This window comes from Bubalus bubalis, chromosome 10 (assembly GCF_019923935.1).
Source record: "Bubalus bubalis isolate 160015118507 breed Murrah chromosome 10, NDDB_SH_1, whole genome shotgun sequence".
In the NCBI taxonomy this organism is placed as follows: domain Eukaryota; kingdom Metazoa; phylum Chordata; class Mammalia; order Artiodactyla; family Bovidae; genus Bubalus; species Bubalus bubalis.
The window spans coordinates 101,204,799-101,217,736 of NC_059166.1; positions in this window are offsets into that span (position 1 = coordinate 101,204,799).

Consider the following 12,938-nt stretch of genomic DNA (forward strand, 5'->3'; position numbering starts at 1 on the left):
AACATCTTAGTGTGTGCACAAGCAGTGTTCTGAACTTGTGCTGACCCATCGTACCAAGGTCCACACTATGCTTTTCCTTAGCTTAGCAGGATATGATGACCCCAACTGATCAACCCGATGTACCTTTATTTGAGTTATGCTGTATTTGATATATTTTGTTTTTATTCGTTTCCCATGGTGATTTTCTCATGGATTAGCCGGAGCAACAGGCAGCTGACTATTAACTTCTGCAAAAGGTCATAGTAAAAAACACAATAATAAATGAAAAAAGTTTTGAATATGAGGATAATTACCCAAATGTGACACAGATATGCAAACTGAAGCAAATGCTGTTAGAAAATGTGCCAATGGATTTGATGCAAGGTTGCTGCAAGCTATCTATTGGTAAAAAAAGGACATTTCTCTGAACTATGAAAAGGGAAAGGGAAATAAATGAAATATGCTTGCAATTTTCTATAATAGTCACAAATATTAATCAATATAAAATTTCTTGTTAAACTGCAACTATCATCAGTTCAGTTCAATTCAGTTCAGTCACTCAGTCATGTCCGACTCCTTGTGACCCCATGAATTGCAGCACGCCAGGCCTCCCTGTTCATCACCAACTCCCGGAGTTCACCCAAACCCATGTCCACTGAGTCAGTGAGGCCATCCAGCCATCTCATCCTCTGTCATCCCCTTCTCCTCCTGCCCCCAATCCTTCCCAGCATCAGAGTCTTTTCCAATGAGTCAACACTTTGCATGAGGTGGCCAAAGTATTGGAGTTTCAGCTTTAGCATCACTCTTTCCAAAGAACACCCAGGACTAATTTCCTTTAGGATGGACTGGTTGGATCTCCTTGCAGTCCAAGAGACTCTCAAGAGTCTTCTCCAACATCACAGTTCAAAAGCATCAATTCTTTGGCACTCAGCTTTCTTCACAGTCCAACTCTCTCATCCATACATGACCACTGGAAAAACCATAGCCTTGAATAGATGGACCTTTGTTTGCAGAGTAATGTCTCTGCTTTTTAATATGCTATCTAGGTTGGTCATAACTTTCCTTCCAAGGAGTAAGTGTATTTTAATTTCATGGCTGAATCACCATCTGCAGTGATTTTGGAGTCCCCCAAAACAAAGTCTGCCACTGTTTCTACTATTTCCCCATCTATTTGCCATGATGGGATCTTAGTTTTCTGAATGTTGAGCTTTAAGCCAACTTTTTCACTCTCCTCTTTCACTTTCATCAGAGGCAACTATCATAGTTTTCTTCAAATTTATTACTGACATAGAAATTTCTTAGCAATGTAACATTACTTTCAATGTATTCAGTAGGGCATATTACTCATCCTAATTGATTTTTGAATATAGTAGTCACTTTAAATATAATTGACAAACTGTAAGAATGCTTAAGGAATATAGAATGTGTGAGTTCCTCTTAAAGTAAACAAAATAAAACAACAACAAATAATGCATAACATTATTCAGCACAAGAAACCTGTTAAAGATAGAGAGAAAGGCTCCAGAAATGAATTAAAGATGAGTGAGGAATATATTTAAATGTGGATGTAAAGTTAAACAACATTAAAATCATGACTACTCACATTATGACAAACCTAGATGATGTATTAAAAAGCAGAGACATCACTTTGCAGCAAAAAGTCCAAAAAGTTATAGTTTTTCCAGTAGTCATGCATGAATATGAGAATTGGACCATAAAGAAAGTTGAGCATTGAAGAATCGATGCTTTATAAATGTGGTGCTGGAGAAGTTTCTTTAGAGTTCCTTGGATAGTAAGGAAATCAAACAGGTCAATCCTAAAGGAAATCAGTCCTTAATATCCGTTGGAAGGACTGACACTGAAGCCAAACTGCAATGCTTTGGCTATGTGATGTGAAGAGCTGATTTACTGGAAAAAACCATGATGCTGGGAAAGACTGAGGGCCAGAGGAGAAGGGGAATGAGATGGTTGGATAGCATCACTGACTAAATGGACATGAGTTTGAGAAAACTCCCAGAGTTAGTGAACAACAGGGAAGCCTGGTGTGCTACAGTCTGTGGAGTCACAAAGAGCTGGACACGACTCAGTGACTGAACAAAACAACATCCACTTTACCAAAAAACAAACAAATACATGTGGAACCAGCGGATATTAGGATGAACTGTAAGAATGTCAATTTTCTTATTTTTTAAGAGGAAACATAGCAATAAATATCTGAATGCTTATTTTGAAATTTTAAGCAATAGCAACATAAATAATAAGATATAATGACCTAAAATTAAAATGAAAAATACACAGATATTCTAATTTTTGAATCTTTATTACAAAATTTCAGTAGATAATCTCTGACATTGTTCAGCTAAGATATAAAAATCAAGTAGATTAGATAAATTTAAAAAAAGATAAAAATCTGACAAATATTGCAAATAATAAGATATAAATCATGTCAAAATCATTTATAAAATATATAAAATGCAATTAGAGTAAAACAAGAGATGAAAGTTTTAATAGACACAGACAAGCACAGTTAGTGTAACACCTATTAAAATAGCTGGAAAACAGAACTAAAACAAACTTAATTCTCTACTGTTTAAAAGAGACTCAACAGTTTGATGTCAAAAGGTTAAGAGAAATAGAATAGAAAAAAAAAAAAAAAAAAACAGAAATGCTAATTAAAACAATGTGGGAACTACATGATGAAGACATCATGGAATTTAGCATCCCAACCCAAATATCTTTGAAAGTGAATGAGCATTATTGGTAATTAATCTACAGAATATGATTAAACCAGTCATGATATGGACAAACTTAAATGCCAAATGACAGTTGGTTAGCATTTACTTAGATTTATCCCCACCACTACCACCACCCTCCCCCCCCCGACCCCTGCCAGAGGCATAGGGGAGAAGGCAATGGCAACCCACTCCAGTATTCTTGCTTGGAGAATCCCAGGGATGGGGGAGCTTGGTGGGCTGCCATCTATGGGGTCGCACAGAGTCGGACACGACTGAAGCGGCACCAGCAGGGGCATAGTGGATGACAAGTAAGGGGGGACTTAAGAGAAGTAATTGTGTTCTATAAGGTAAACAGCATATTTGATATGGCTGGCAACAGACTAACCTGCCTAGCAATCATATACTTAACCCTCCTCTATGAAGTAGATCTAGTTGTGATAATTTTACAGATAAAGAGACTATGCACAAATAAAATTGTTTATAGCTATATGTAAAATTAATATATTTATAAAAGTTATGTATAAAAATAAAATCATTTATAAAATGAGGTAGAGAAGAAGAATTGGAACCAAGTCTGGTGCTTTTAATATATCAAAGCATTTACTTCACTACTTGCCATAAATAATCTCAGCAATACTTGGCAAATTGCACTAAATGTCCAAGTTTTTTACAATGCAAAGAAGAAAATTTTGAACTAACTCAACTTTAATATTCTTGCTCATTCCAAATACCTGCCATCATATACATTTATGAGTGTAATGACTTAGGTTCACTCGGTTAATTTTCATTAATAATAACAACCAGATTGATTGACATTGCACTTTAACTCATTGTTATGCTTATATGATTGTTTTGTGTTCTTTGAATATCATATCTGAAAATCATAACACTTTAGACCAAAATTATTACTTTATTTTAGATATCTTTCTCACCTTATGCTTTCTTTTTCTTATTTATTATATGTACATATATGCAACATCCAAAGGAATAAATGTGTTGTATTATATAACATGTAACCATTAAAAAAATCTTTAATCTACATTACCTGTTTATGCCTAGCATATAAAGAAAACCCCAAAATACATTTGTCTAATGCACTTAATAAATAACTAAATACTGAAAGTGTTGTGTGTTGATCACTCAGTTGTATCCATTCTTTGTGACCCCATGGACTGTAGCTCGCCAGGCTCTTCTATCCATGGAATTCTCCAGGCAAGAGTGCTGGAGTGGGTTACCATTTCCTTTTCCAGAAACAAGTAGTAATAAGACATACAACCAATATTTTAGAAAGATAAAATTAAGGAACAACAAAAATGGTTAGAAAAAAGGAGTCCAGGTGGGAGAATGCAGCAATAACACAGGACTATAAACGGGAATGGAGAGACAAATTCAGGAGACTTTGTTTAAAACAAAGTATTCTGAACTTACTGACTGGATATGCAGGGAAAGGGAGAGGCCAGAACTGGGGATAAAGCGGTGGTCTCCAGCCCAAGTGACTGAGCAGATGAAGTGCCTTTCAAAGGAATAAGGAAATCAGAGGAGGGGGCAAGTACAGTTGATTCTTAAACAGTTGGGGTGGGGAAGGGAGTTAGAGGCTCCACTCCTCCCGAGTTGAGAAGGAGGAGATAGCTTTACAGTCAGCATCTATGATTCCACAACCACAGGTTCAAACAACCATGGATCATATAGTAATATAGTATTTATTTTTAAAATAGATATAAAAGAGGACCCCTGCAGTTCAAACCTGTCATTGTTCAAGGGTCATTATAGAGAGTACACAATATGTGTATATTAAATGAAGAAAAAAAAAAAAGAACAGATTATAAACCAGCATCTATTTAACATCAGAATATATATATATATATATATATATATATATATATATATATATATTCCTCTCTGTTGTCAACTAAAAGAAGATGTACAAATTGAGAGCTGCGAGTTAAGTTTTATTTGGGGCAAAATGAAGGCTGCAGCCCGGGAGGCAGCCTCTCAGATAGCCTTGAGAGACTGCTCCAAAGCAGCAGTAGGGGAAGGCCAATATGTAAGGTTTTGGTGAAGGGGGAGTTCAATACCATGTCGTACTAATTTTAAAAAGATCTAAAAAGATCTTTTTTAGTCATGAGGATCTGATGTTGCCATGAAGGGATTTAGTGTTTTTGTAGTTATGAGGAGGTGCAAGGATTGAGCTCATAAAATCTATTCCTAGAAACATCCAACTATCTACAGACCTGTCACACCAATTTCCCTGGAACACAGAGTGCCTCACTCTTCCCTGAGCTCCCTCAGAAGGTGTTGAAGGTCAACAGCTATAGCAGTATGGGGTTCAATCTCTGTAGAGGCAGATGACAAACGTCTTTTTTGTTCAGTTTTTGGCCATGCTCTTGGTAAGAGTCCATTTGTAGTTGACATTGTCATCATTAAACCTACAGATATTTCAAATACATTTAGGTGAAATACAAAATATATTGCACAAATATCTTAAAATAGAGAAAACCACATTAAAGACTACTAGAAAATATTGAAAATATTTTCATTACAGAAATATATTGAATAAATATTCTTATTAATTATATGTACATATATGCAACATCCAAAGGAATAAATGTGTTGTATTATATAATGTGTAACCATTAAAAAAGACAGTCAATATAGAAAATATTGACTAAACTGAAAGTACCATAGGCATCAATTTTGTGTGCATGCTATTAAAACAAAGATTCAAAGGATTTTCAAATTCACTGAAGTTTATATTTAAAAATTTTAAATGACTCAATGAATATTCATATAGTCAAGAAACATAGACATTTAAAAATTCCAATATAGCGTTTAAAGAATTATCTGAAAATACTTGGTATTGCCCTTCATCTATATCTTAGATGAATAATTGCTCTGAGCGAAAAATTGAGACTGTATAATCCATTCTGCATGATAATACACAAATGCACAGACAAACACATTCAACATACTATAATTCTACCCCCACCTTATTCTCCCATCATGTGAAATGACAACCCACTCCAGTATTCTTGCCTGGGAAATCCCATGGACAGAGGAGCCTGTTCAGTTTAGTTGTTCAGTTGTGTCTGACTCATTGCACCTCCACGAACTGCAGCATGCAAAGCTTCCCTGTCAATCAGCAAATCCGGAGGCTGCTCAAACTCGTGTCCATCCAATTGGTGATGCCATCCAACCTTCTCATCCTCTGTCATCCTCTTCTCCTCCTATATTCAATCTTTCCCATCATTATGGTATTTTCTTCACTTCAGGTGGCTAAAGTATTGGAGTTTCAGCATCAGTCCTTCCAATGAACATTCAGGACTGATTTCCTTTATGATTGACTGGTTTGATCTCCTTGCAGTCCAAGGGACTCTCAAGAGTCTTCACCAAACCTACAGCAAACAATATCCTTAATGGTGAAAAATTGAAAGCATTTCCCTTAAAGTCAGGAACAAGACAAGGGTGACCACATTCATCACTACTATTCAACATAGTTTTGGAAGTTTGGCTACACCCATCAGAGCACAAAAAGAAATAAAAGAAATCCAGATGGGAAAAGAAGAAGTAAAATTGTCACTGTTTGCAGATGACATGATCCTCTACATAGAAAACCCTAAAGACTCCACCAGAAAATTACTAAAGCTAATCAATGAATAGAGTAAAGTTACAGGGTATAAAATTAACACAGAGAAATCTCTTGCATTTCTATATACTAACAATGAGAAAATAGAAAGATAAATTAAGGAAAAAATTCCATTCACCATTGCAATGAAAAGAATAAAATACTTAGGAACATATCTACCTAAAGAAACAAAAGACTTATATATAGAAAACTATAAATCACTGATGAAGGAAATCAAAGAGGACACTTATAAATGGAGAAATATACCATGTTCATGGACTGGAAGAATCAATATAGTGAAAGTGAGTATATCACCCAAAGCAATCTATAGATTCAATGCAAATCCTATCAAGATACCAACAGTATTTTTCACAGAACTAGAACAAATAATTTCACAATTTGTATGGAAATAAAAATAACCCTGAATAGCCAAAGCGATCTTGAGAAAGAAGAATGGAACTGGAAGAATCAGTCTGCCTGACTTCAGGCTCTACTACAAAGCTACAGTCATCAAGACAGTATAGTACTGACACAAAGACAGAAATCTAGATCAATGGAACAAAATAGAAAGCCCAGAGATAAATCCATGCACCTACAGACACCTTATCTTTGACAAAGGAGGCAAGACTATACAATGGAGAAAAGACAATCTCTTTAACAAGTGGTGTTGGAAACACTGGTCAACCACTTGTAAAAGAATGAAACTAGAACACTTTGTAACACCATACACGAAAATAAACTCAAAATGGCTTAAAAATCTAAATGTAAGGCCAGAAACTATAAAACTCCTAGAGGAGAACATAGGCAAAACACTGTCCGACAGAAATCACAGCAGGATCCTCTATGATCCACCTCCCAGAATATTGGAAATAAAAGCAAAAATAAACAAATGGGACCTAATTAAAATTAAAAGCTTTGGCACAATGAAGGAAACCAAAAGCAAGGTGAAAAGACAGCCTTCAGAAAGGGAGAAAATATTAGCAAATGAAGCAACTGACAAAGAATTAATGTCAAAAATATACAAGCAATTCCTGCAGCTCAATTCCAGAAAAATAAATGACTGAATCAAAAAATGGGCCAAAGAAATAAACAGACATTTCTCCAAAGAAGACATACAGGTGGCTAACAAACACATGAAAAGATGCTCAACATCACTCATTATCAAATCAAAACTACAATGAGAAACCACCTCACACCATTCAGAATGGCCATCATTAAAATTCTACAAACAATTTATTCTGGAGAGGGTGTGGAGAAATGGGAACCCTCTTACACTGTTTGTGGGAATGTAAACTAGTAAAGCCACTATGGAGAACAGTGTGGAGATTCCTTGAAAAACTGGAAATAGAACTGCCATATGACCCAGCAATCCCACTGTTAGGCATACACACTGAGGAAACCAGAATTGAAAAAGATACGTGTACCCCAATGTTCATTGCATCACTGTTCGTAATAGCCAGGACATGGAAGCACCCTAGATGTCCATCTGTAGATGAATGGATAAGCAAGAGGTGGTACATGTACACAGTGGAATATCACTCAGCCATTAAAAAGAATACATTTCAATCAGTTCTAATTAGGTAGATGAAACTAGCCTATTATACAGAGTGATGTAAGCCAGAAGAAAAAACACCAATATAGTATACTAACACATATATATGGAATTTAGAAAGATGGTACTGATAACCTTTTATGTGAGACAGCAAAAGAGACACAGATGTACAGAACAGTGTTTTAGACTCTGTGGGAGAAGGCGAGGGTGGGATGATTTGAGTGAATAGCGCTGAAACATGCATATTATTATATGTGTAACTGATTGTTACACATATGCAATCATTGTAAATGATTGCAAATTGCATCAGGTACGATGCATGAGACAGGGACCTCAGGGCTGGTGCGCTGGGATGACCTAGAGGGATGGGATGGGGAGGGAGGTGGAAGGGGGGCTCAGGATGGGAAACACATGTACACCCATGGCAGATTCATGTCAATGTGTGGCAAACCACTACAGTATTGTAAAGTAATTAGCCTCCAATTAAAATAAATAAATTTTAAAAAAGAAAAAAAAGTCATTAATGGGACTGAAAAAAAAAAAAAAAGTCTTCTCCAACACCACAGTTCAAAAGCATCAATTCTTAGGGGCTCAGCTTTCTTTATAGTCAAACTCTCACATCCATACATAACTATTGGGAAAGCTTTAGCTTTGACTAAATGGACCTTTGTTGGCAAAGTAATGTCTCTGCTTTTTAATATGCTGCCTAGGTTGGTCATAGCTTTTTCTAAGAAGCAAGTGTCCTTTAATTTCATGGCTGCAATCACCATCTGTAGTGATTTTGGAGCCCCCAAAATAAAGTCTTTCACTGTTTCCACATTTATTTGTCATGAAGTGATGGGACCAGGTGCCATGGTCTTCGTTTTCTGGATGTTGAGTTTTAAGCCAACCTTTTCACTCTCCTCTTTGAATTTCATCAAGAGGCTCTTTAATTCTTCATCACTTTCTGCCATAAGGATCGTGTCATCTGCACCCTTGAACTGCAAGGAGATCCAATCAGCCCATTCTGAAGGGGATCAGCCCTGGGATTTCTTTGGAAGGAATGATGCTAAAGCTGAAAGTCCAGTACTTTGGCCACCTCATGCAAAATTTTGACTCATTAGGAAAGACTCTGATGCTGGGAGGGGTTGGGGGCAGGAGGATAAGGGGATGACAGAGGATGAGATGACTGGATGGCATCACTGACTCCATGGAAGTGAGTCTGAGTGAACTCCGAGAGCTGGTGATGAACAGGGAGACCTGGCGTGCTGTGATTCATGGAGTCGCAAAGAGTCGGACACAACTGAGTGACTGAACTGAACTGAACTGAACTGAGGTTATTAATACTTCTCCCAGCAATCTTGATTCCAGCTTGTGCTTTATCCAGCCCAGCTTCTCACATGATATACTCTGCATATAAGTTAAATAAGCAGGATGACTATATACAGCCTTGATGTACTCCTTTCCTAATTTGGAACTAGTCTGTTGTTCCATGTCCAGTTCTAACTGTTGCTTCTTAACCTGCATACAGATTTCTCAGGAGGCAAGTCACATGGTCTCGTATTCCAATCTCTTAAAGAATTTTTCACAGTGTGTTGTGATCCATACAGCCAAATGCTCTGGTGTAGTCAATAAATCAGAAGCATCATAGGAGAGCAACTAAACAACAAACCACAAGATTAGATTAATTTCCTCTGTTAAGAATCCCCAGAATATTTGAACTTAATCTAAACAGAGAGATAAGTGTTAATCTGTCACCTTACCACAGTCCCTGAAAATTCTCAGTGCCATTCCAGCACCTCCTTTATTTATTCAATCATTATATATTAAATAAATTTTCTTGGGCTCCACCTTTGTGCTAGGAACTAACATATATATTTGTGTTAGGGATTCAGTGACAAGCCTTCAGTGAAGACAGCCTTCAGTGAATTTACACTATAAGCATCTGAAGAACTGAGCTATTCAAGCATTTGCAATAAAATCTATTAGTGTAATAGTAAGGTAATCAGAGGGTCCTTCCTTGAGGGAAGCCAAAATTTGTTCACCTTAACATTAACCCATTTAGGTAAATTCCAATCACATAGATAATGCAAACTAAGTATATGTATACTTATAGAATAAATATGGGAATTACTAAATGAATATTACCAATAGAAATTAGTATTCATTTAAAACCTATGGAGCAGACCTGGTGTTCTGCTTTTGTTGGAGTTGAGAGTGGGGTGCCTAGGGTTTTAAATTTCATTCTATTGGTGAGATTAAAACAAAAACAGTGGAAATTAAAGACTAGGAAGGGAAAATCAGGGTCCACAAAGGCTAGTTATCAAGGTCAAATAGGACTTTCCAAAAATGGGAACTTGATGGGTGGGGCAATTTGACTTTTATCTAGTGTACCCTGAGGTATGTTTATTTGAGATGAATGTCTTTGAAATGAATGTCTTAGTAATAAAAAGCTTAATGTCAGGCATTTATACTACCAACAAAAATTGTCATAATTTTCAGGCACTCATGTTAGAAAACTTCATAGCACACTTCAGAAATCCTGACACACATGCTCCCTGCCATCTTGCCTCAGCAGGTCACGTAGCAATTAATTGGCAGGACTGTATTTGAGTCTATATCTGTCTGTTTCCAAAGTTCAAGTATCATTTTGCACAATATAAAATTAAACTTTGCCAAGAATGGACACTTTCTACAAGGATATTTTAAAGCTACACCCCACAACATTCCTTAATATTATTCTCATTCTGTGGATTAAATATGAGGTAAACATTTAAACATGTTAAACTATATGATTAATTAGGTTTTTTCCTGTGTTTCAGCTGCAGCTGTTCTCTTGGTCACATGGATAGTTTATACCCTCAGTGTTGACTATTTCTTAGGAAATCATAGTGCATCAGAGCATGGGCTCTGCCTAGTCCATTTGCACACCTCCAATTGTAGCTGTCTGCAAAGATGTAAAAGACACATCTGTGAAACAGAAACAAGACTGTAAATCTGCACCCTGCAAAAATGGAGTAACACATACATATTTAAGTAGCTATCTCTTTGGCAATTGGTCTCAGGATTTGCAGCAAATATTTCCTGAGAAATCAAATCATCTACTGGGTACTGTGGTTAATATGTTTATTTAGCATATCTCAAATATGTCTAATTGGTATTGTAGCCAGCTTTCTCATTTGGGAAAGAAAAAATATTTTCACTTGAAATAATAGGATTGCTCTTTGGGCAATAACACTGCTGACTACACAGCTTTGGTTCATGCAAATGAGGCTAATAAGGCTAAGCTGTACCACTGATAATATGATGTATATATTCAAAGGTCTGCAGTGAAAACCAGCAACCATAACCTTCCAATAATTGCACCTAAGCAGCTTCAGAACTTCCTTCAATCTTCTGTTTGGCTGCCTAAGCAAATTGATTGCCAATTTCTTCTTAGTTTAAAAATAAATCTTCCTGCTGTGATGTATGTCGGAGAGTGTTTTGCCTATGTTCTCCTCTAGGAGTTTTATAGTTTCTGGTCTTATGTTTAGATCTTTAATCCATGTTGAGTTTATTTTTGTGTATGGTGTTAGAAAGTGCTCTAGTTTCATTCTTTTACAAGTGGTTGACCAGTTTTCGCAGCACCACTTATTAAAGAGATTGTCTTTAATCCATTGTATATTCTTGCCTCCTTTGTCAAAGATAAGGTGTCCATATGTGTGTGGATTTATCTCTGGGCTTTCTATTGTGTTCCATTGATCTACATTATTGTCTTTGTGCCATACATCACAGCAGGATCCTCTATGACCCACCTCCCAGAATATTGGAAATATAAGCAAAAATAAACAAATGGGACCTAGTTAAACTTAAAAGCTTCTGCACAACAAAGAAAACTATAAGCAAGGTGAAAAGACAGCCTTCAGAATGGGAGAAAATAGTAGCAAATGAAGCAATTGACAAACAACTAATCTCAAAAATATACAAGCAACACCTACAGCTCAATTCCAGAAAAATAAATGACCCAATCAAAAAATGGACCAAAGAACTAAATAGACATTTCTCCAAAGAAGACATACAGATGGCTAACAAACACATGAAAAGATGCTCAACATCACTCATTATCAGAGAAATGCAAATCAAAACCACTATGAGGTACCATTTCACGCCAGTCAGAATGGCTGTGATCCAAAGTCTACAAGTAATAAATGCTGGAGAGGGTGTGGAGAAAAGGGAACCCTCTTACACTGTTGATGGGAATGCAAACTAGTACAGCCACTATGGAGAACAGTGTGGAGATTCCTTAAAAAACTGGAAATAGAACTGCCTTCTGATCTAGCAATTCCACTGCTGGGCATACACACTGAGGAAACCAGAATTGAAAGAGACACGTGTACCCCAATGTTCATCACAGCACTGTTTATAATAGCCAGAACATAGAAGCAATCTAGATGTCCATCAGCAGATGAATGGATAAGCAAGCTGTGGTACATATACACAATGGAGTATTACTCAGCCATTAAAAAGAATACATTTGAATCAGTTCTAATGAGGTGGATGAAACTGGAGCCTATTATACAGAGTGAAGTAAGCCAGAAAGAAAAACACCAATATAGTATACTGACGCACATATATGGAATTTAGAAAGATGGTGACAATAACCCTGTATGCGAGACAGCAAAAGAGATGCTGATGTATAGAACAGTCTATTGGACTCTGTGGGAGAGGGAGAGGATGGGATGATTTGGGAGAATGTCATTGAAATGTGTATAATATCATATATGAAACGGGTTGTCAGTCCAGGTTTGATGCACGATGCTGGATGTTTGGGGCTGGTGCACTGGGACGACCCAGGGGGATGGTATGGGGAGGGAGGAAGGAGGAGGGTTTGGGATGGGGAACACATGTATACCTGTGGTGGATTCATTTCGATGTATGGCAAAACCATAACAATATTGTAAAGTTAAAAAATAAAATAAAATTAAAAACGAAAATAAATCTTCCTATCAGTATTTTTGAGATCAGTTTAATGTTCTCACATTAATAAGATTAAAAAAATAAAATCACAATGATACTATATTCTCTGTAAAAT